Source organism: Etheostoma spectabile, chromosome 4 (genome assembly GCF_008692095.1).
Source record: "Etheostoma spectabile isolate EspeVRDwgs_2016 chromosome 4, UIUC_Espe_1.0, whole genome shotgun sequence".
Classification (NCBI taxonomy): Eukaryota; Metazoa; Chordata; class Actinopteri; order Perciformes; family Percidae; genus Etheostoma; species Etheostoma spectabile.
In genome coordinates, this window is record NC_045736.1 from 3,836,201 (window position 1) to 3,843,471 (window position 7,271).

General features: G+C 40.3%; 1 protein-coding gene and 1 long non-coding RNA gene across 2 annotated transcripts in view; both read left to right on the plus strand.

Moving 5' to 3' along the window:
* LOC116687513 (uncharacterized) overlaps positions 1 to 3,767 on the plus strand; it is a 10,327-nt gene extending 6,560 nt beyond the window's left edge. Inside the window, exon 3 of the long non-coding RNA XR_004331563.1 lies at positions 3,604 to 3,767. This is a non-coding gene — a long non-coding RNA (uncharacterized LOC116687513). The remainder of the gene's footprint in view (positions 1 to 3,603) is intronic.
* Positions 1 to 7,271, plus strand: part of tmem163a (transmembrane protein 163a) — a 73,796-nt gene that overhangs the window by 42,604 nt on the left and 23,921 nt on the right.

The following is a 7,271-nucleotide window of genomic DNA, read 5'->3' on the forward strand; positions in this document are numbered from 1 at the left end:
AACTTTGTAAAAATGTGGAGTGACTAGTAGGCTAAGTAGACATTTTTACATCCTTACATATTCAGTCGGTCCGCTATAGTCCCTTGGGCTTTTTCTCTCCGTTTGATAAGAGCCGTATTTCCCTTTCTGCATGTTATCTGCTTCACCTTCTCGTTACTTTCCATTAGAAGCTGCTGCTCATTGGGTGAAACATATGCTGCATGCTTTTTCCCCATTTTTGCATCAGTGAATCTGTGATCGATACCTTGGTCTATTTGAGAAAGCCGTGAATGTGCACTTATCCCAGCTGTCTACACCTGGCTTGACATAGCTTCACCTGTTCATCCTGGCTCGGCAAACGTGCAACCGATTAAGCCGCGATGAACAGATCACACTAAGTCAAGCTGCGCTTTTTCATTTATCCTGGATATCTTTATTCTACTTTCGTGCAACAGGCCCCGGGACTCTCACCTGTGGTTAGGTTTAGGTAACAAAATCCCTTTGGTTAAGGTTTGGTCAAGTTCACAATTTTCATTTAAATGTTTTGCACATCGCATCTCTTGTTCCTGTGGTCTTTTTCCAGACCAAAAATTTTCCTTCAACTTAACCAAAGTGCGTTTGTTGCCAAACATAATCAAAAAAATAGTGTAATAATGTTGTAATCACCATGAGCATTTATCAGGGAAAACTTTACTCAGATGTTCAGTGTCAATTTTTGCAACTTGCCCGATATACGGTCATAAAAAAAGCTTCCTCATTATGTTAATAGAAAATGTAATACAGCCACAATGTTTCTTTTAAAATGTATATGCTGTTGCCAACCAGTTGTATATGTAGACATTCTAGGAGATATTTCACGTTTCTTGTATCCAGATTACATATCATTTAAGCTGATTTAAAATAAGTGCAAACAAGTGATTACAGTAACAGTTTTTCATTATTTTGTCTTCATATTAAATATATAATACTGTATATGTACAATACTCAAAACGTCTAAAGCTGGGGGCGACCTCTATCCCCCATCTCTCTCCCACCTTTCCTGTCTATCCACTGTCACTCTGAAATAAAGGGAAAAAGCCCCAAAAATAATCTTAAAAAAACCTTTAAAGCTGCATTAGGTTACCTTGCACATTTTCAGTCAGACATAGTCTTGTGATACACCATGTCTACATTTGTGCCAATGGGATGTTCTTTTCCATTCCAACCCTGCTGTGCAATTTCAGCCCTGACAGGAGTTTTTGCATAAAAATCTTGTTTAGTCCTGCTTTAATGATTCATAATTTCTCCCCACTGTCGGCTCCTTCCTCCGCTCTCTGAACCTCTTCCTGTCCAGCTCCTTTGTTCCTCTCCCTGGCCTTTTCCTTACCCGCCTCTGACTACCATTACCCTTCTCATCATAACATTGTGCAAATAACAGCTCTGCCATCACCACAGCGCAAAATAATAATAATAATGAACTGCTTTTGCACCACACCACTATACTTCAGACACTTTGAATCGCTTTCTTCATCTTGGGACCGTTAAGTGGTTTTCCTCATCTCCTCAATAAATGTGTCTATTGGGAGCTTTTTGTCAAGGCACAAACACAGATGAGTCACCTTGATGAGATTTGAGGCTCACTGATTGGCAGCCAGAGAGTGGTTCCTGCAGCCTCTCTCTGGTCTTCTTTCTCTCATTCTTTTTTCTTTCTTTCTTTCTCTCACTTTCTTCATCTCTTCCTGTCTTTCTGCTTCCGCTCTCACCCACACTGCCTCCCGGTCTGGCTCTCGGTTTGTCTGTCCATCTGCTGCTCTGTCTGCCTCTTTTTTCATTTCTCACATCTCCCACATTATTCCTTTGCTTCTTGTGATGTAATTGGATTTCACAACCCTGAATTGAGCTCTTGCCCTCGAGGAACAGAGAGGAGCACGTAATTACATTTCCGTTTAGCTGCGAATGATTCCACTGATTTGATATGGTATTTTTTTTTTTTTTCATACGGTCAACTGCAGGGGTGTTTTGACGGGTCATTGAATGGAAAGCAGCCAAAGTGTAAATCGTCCATCTGGACCTACTCTACCTGTCGGGGGACATTTGGACAAAAACACAAACACAAGTTTGTCATTGTGGATTTTGGCAGCTATCGTTTAAAGTTATAGTGCGTAGATTCTGCCATCCCCATGTGGACTGTCGGCGTGTCCACAAAATACAAGCCTTACGTGACCGCGCACCGCCCCCACGCCCCTTTACACAGTTGCTCTTAGCCAAAGAGGACACGGAGGATTAAAATACATGACGGACTCTTTAGAAGAGGTCATTATCTTCACTTGAGTTTCTGCATGGGAAAGTCACCGGACGATCCAATCTTCTGAACGTAGTCATACTGAGAAAAAAAGAGAGAGTATTGTGGAGCTGAGTCTTAATTAGCTTTGTCAATGGCTTGAATGTAACGGACGTTCATTAATATCAAAAAGTTACCCACTAAAGCTTTAACACATTCATAGATTGAGCAACGGTTCCAATTTAGAGTTGGAATTGGGATTAATTTCCGATCAGATCCTGCTGCTTCATCTATCATCTGCTTATGAGAGAGAGAGAGAGAGAGAGAGAGAGAGGTTGGCAGTGTCCCCAGTTCTCACTGATAATTAGAGTTTTAATGCTGCCAATTCTTAACCACTGCTATGACTGTGCAGGTATTGGCAGGACATCTAATTGGTGATATGGAACATAAAATAGAATAAAAATGAATAGATTAGAAAGACAAAATGGCCTCATGTTTGACGACCATAGACTGGTACGTGTATAATAAGGGTTAAGATTAGTGTTTTATATCTTAACAAAGGCAAAAAAGCGCATGATTTAGTCACACAGCACACTATATTCCAGTGTTTGCTTGTCATTTATTAAAAAATTAACAATAACTTGCACAACATAAACTATAGCTTGAACACCCACTTAAACAAGTTGATAGAGGCACAGAGAGTACAATGGTACAACCAAATCATCACACAATCATTACAACAATTCACATTTTGCAGAGTCCCTCTCCTGTTCTTCTCCAGCCCCCCTTTGAGCTTCACATCCACTTCTTTCCTCCTCTCTTCCTACTCGGCATCTCCTTTTCCTACTCTTTACTGTAAAATTATTTCTTCTTGTTCTCTAAAAAATTAATTTGATTAATTTGAAAAATGAAAATGATGAATCAACTTCTTGACTCATGCAGCTTGGAGTGAGTAGAGCTCAGGTTTGATGTGCTGTGAAGTTCCTGCCCTGTATACAACATCATCAGAAGGATATTCTATATCCACAACCTTGCACCTCTGGGATTGCTCCGGTGCCGCCAGAAATTCTGCCTAATGTGTCCTTATTTTCAGCCAGATGTTCATTACCAGTTGCAAAAAGAGGTCTGTTTCTGTAGAAGTCTATGAGAAAGTGACCCACTTCTCACTTGATTTATTACCTCAGTAAACCTTTTCATCAAGAGTTTATGGTTTCAATCGCTAGTTTTAAGTATTCTGCAGTACAGAATGATATTCATTTCTTGAATAATGGTCTTGTTGATTTTAAAATCGGCGATAAAACTGGGTGTTTTAGGGCGTGGCTATGATGTGATTGCCAGTGAAAGTGTGTAACGTAACGTGTAAGCCGCTCCTCCCTCACTCCTCCCTCTCCTCTAAAATCGTCACATCCACAACCAGGATGGTTGCGCCCGTAACGGCAAATTCGATGACTCATAGCAGATCTCCAAAAACCAATGGGTGACGTCACACATGCTCTGTCCATTAATATACAGTCTATGGTTACAATCCAGTTGTAAGCAGACTCTTATCTGACAAACTCACGCACATGATCATGGGCTCCACCAGAATCATTTGACTATTAAAATCTAGAGTTTCCAATTCCCACATTACCCGTCCTTTGTGAATTCCCCCCTCCTTTTTGTAGTTCCTCCTCCATCTTGTTTGTCTCCCACTGTCCTCTTCTTCTTTCCTCCTCCTCCTACCACTCCATTTTCACCTCCTCCTCCTCCTTTACCCCTTCTCTCCTGTTTCCTCAGTCTTGTTAGCACTGGTCACGCACCCTCGCCTCCCTGATTAATTAACAACCCAAGGATGTAACCGAACAGGCATCGATTTGCTGGCAGGCGGTAACCGCACAGACTGGCACATGGAAATGAGCTCGAGAGCAGAAACTGGAAGAAACAATGACAAAGAAAAAACATTTTCAAATTAGTAGCCGATATGTAATCAGAGATAATAATAATAATAAAGGTATTTTATTAATGTATAAATGAGGGCAGACAGACAAGGTGATGAAGAGGAGGGTTCTTAAATGCTTTCACTAATGACTTTGATAGCACAGACACAGAGGGAGGAAATCTGTTTCTTCGGGAACTAAATTTAAACGTGTGTGTGAGTGCTTCCTCAGTGAAATTGTTAATTACATTCCACCTGACTCAGTGCCTTGCTGTTGAAGACACAAGGTCAGATAAGCGCTTTATCATACAATAACAAATTCACAAAATTTGTATTATAAATAAATTTATAATTTTCTATTTTCAGCTTATTCTCTATTTGTTGTCCTTCTTCAATGAATACATTTGATTTCTCCTACATGCAGCCTAAAAAGTTGTCATTATTCTTATTTCTGAATACAGTTTCAGCGCAAGCTAACTGATTCTCACTATATTCCAACTAATATCCTAGTAACGTTGAGTCTGTATGATATTATGATCCATTTTAATTATACCCAGTGAGTAGATTGTGAGTAGATGTTAAACATGACCATGAAGTCTCAAAAGGATGACACAGGTTTTTTCCCTGATCTAAGGCATGTTGTAGTCACAAGTTTAGAGTATTTTTTGAGCCATGTCAAGATTGGAATTTCTCTCTGTAAAGGATATTAATTTTCTACTGAATTATAGGAGCCAAATGATATCCACCCATAATAAATCTTCTAATTAAGCATAACTGGGAGTTACCTTGATGAAAACCATCAAACTAGGCTGAACCCATGACAGTTTATGGGTCAGTGCTTCTAAGCCAGCAGTTCAGCTCTGAACGCTTTATCAGAGACTCTCTTGGAATGTAGACGGTCACACACAGAGGCTTAATCATCATCGAGGTCATAACCTACCACATCCACGTGGATGCACACCCGTCATCCTCAAATCTCAGTGTTGGGAGAGAGCAAGAAAAGAGAGATCTTTCCCTTTTCCCAACAAATGATGCCTTTTTGATTTTAAGAAAGTACTAGCTTGACTCCTCTAACAACTAACAAGTAGGGAATTCTGAACATGGGAGGCAATCTAGTGCTCCTGATCAAAGCGCTAAGCATTAAAAGCCACCCACCACCAGGGTGAGATTATGGTTGTCAAAGGCAGCTCTATAGAGCAGGGGGTGGTCCGATAACTGTAGGTAGACACTAAGCGCCAGAAAATAGGCTCTACAGCTTTAAGGAATTACTGCATACACATACTCAATACACACAAGCACCCAAAAACAGCAGATTGACCAAATAGGATTAGCTCTACTCAAAAATCCAGATAAACTTTCTTTTATGCTATTAGTGTTGGAATACTGTTGTGTCTTGATCATTGGCTTTGTGCCAGTGTTGTAGAAAAACTAAAGTTGTTTTCAGGACTATAGAAAAAGGGGGTAGGACCAGACAATTTTTTTTGTTTTTTACTTCTTCATACTCCATTTTGAACATGGGATTTTTTTTCTTCTTTATATACTGTATAAATTACAAACTAACTATATATTGTAACACTTTTTTTCTGGCCCCATGGTCTCCATTGGCACATGTGACATATCTCAAATCATATCAGAATCATCATGAAATTACTTTAATTGATGACATGTTTTTTTCAAGCAGACCAATTCCCCCTCATCCCTTGTATACTTGCAAGGACTGTTCTCTCTTGGTAAAAATCGAGCTCCATGTGAATAAAATACGTCGTTACAGCTCGTAAATGATAATTAGCTCATAAGTTGCATATATTACAGTTGCACAACACTAATAACTGCTGCAAATTAGCATTCTTCTTCAGGGAGTAAAGTTTAAGGAAATGTAAGTGGAGTTATGGCAGGAACCCAGACACCCATGTAAAAGAACAAACAGTCTTGCGGTGCATTGGTAGTATTGATAGACATAATGAACAAGCTGTTTATTAGCATGTAATTTCAGCTCTCGGCTTCACTTTATTGATCAGCTGTCCTAATTTCCTTCACAAGAAAAGAATGTTGCACAACATTGCTTGCTTGCTGTCTGACCAGCTAAGATTGACACTGAGCAAAGTGACCATGGAACACGTGTTGAAGCCTGGTGACAGAGGTGCAGTAAAGTCTCCCAACTGTCCAATTTACCCTGTATGTGTTTCCTGCAGTAAAGTCTCCCAACTGTCCGATTTACCCTGTATGTGTTTCCTGCAGTAAAGTCTCCCAACTGTCCGATTTACCCTGTATGTGTATTTTTGAATTCATTGTCAAAGCAGTCACACTCTCAGTTTGGCTCCGTTTGTGGACTCTCCAGATGGGTCGGAGGTCTGGTGGAGCTTCTGAGATTCCAGTCAGCCTGTTGGTGTGTGTGTGTGTGAGAGAACGTTTGTACGTGAGAGAGAAGACAATCAAGAAAGAGGTTGTGTAACAAAAGCTAGAGAGACTCTGGGTGACAGTCTCCAAGAAGGAGTGAGACAGAGGGGACGGAATATATGTGTGTGTGTGTGTGTGTGTGTGTGGGGGCAGTCATGTTACACACCCAGCCTGACTAGTGCCATCTGCCTGGTATCAGAGGTCTGTCGGGGACGGCCCTCTCCTTTTCACTCTTTAATTCCTCCTCTTCACCTTCTCATTATTTCATTTTTTTTTTTTTCATGTTCAGCCTTCTCTCTATTGTGATTTTAGTTCTGGCTAAAGCTGCTTTTTCATTTTTTTCATTAGTGATACTGTAAGCAGTAAAATAAATGGAAACTTGTTTAAATATGTATGAGCGCCTGGCAAAATCAATGTCACTAAATGTCTGTGGGCAGTCCTCTCTAACCAAAATGAACAAAAGACAAGACGTGACCAGAGACACTGAGATACAGGGAGGGAAGGAAAAAGAGAAAAAGATGTGTCAAAGGCAATCAGAGTCCTGGAGGAAAAGAGTGGGAAGGCGACAAAAGACAAAGAATGAAGAGTGGAGAAAAAAGAGAAAGATGATGAAAGCTCTGCAGATCAAATGTACTTCCAGCTCAGCTTTAAATCTGCTGTTACCATGGTGATTTAACTGCTGATATGCTGTCCCCCCGAGACTCTGTCCTTTAAACATGG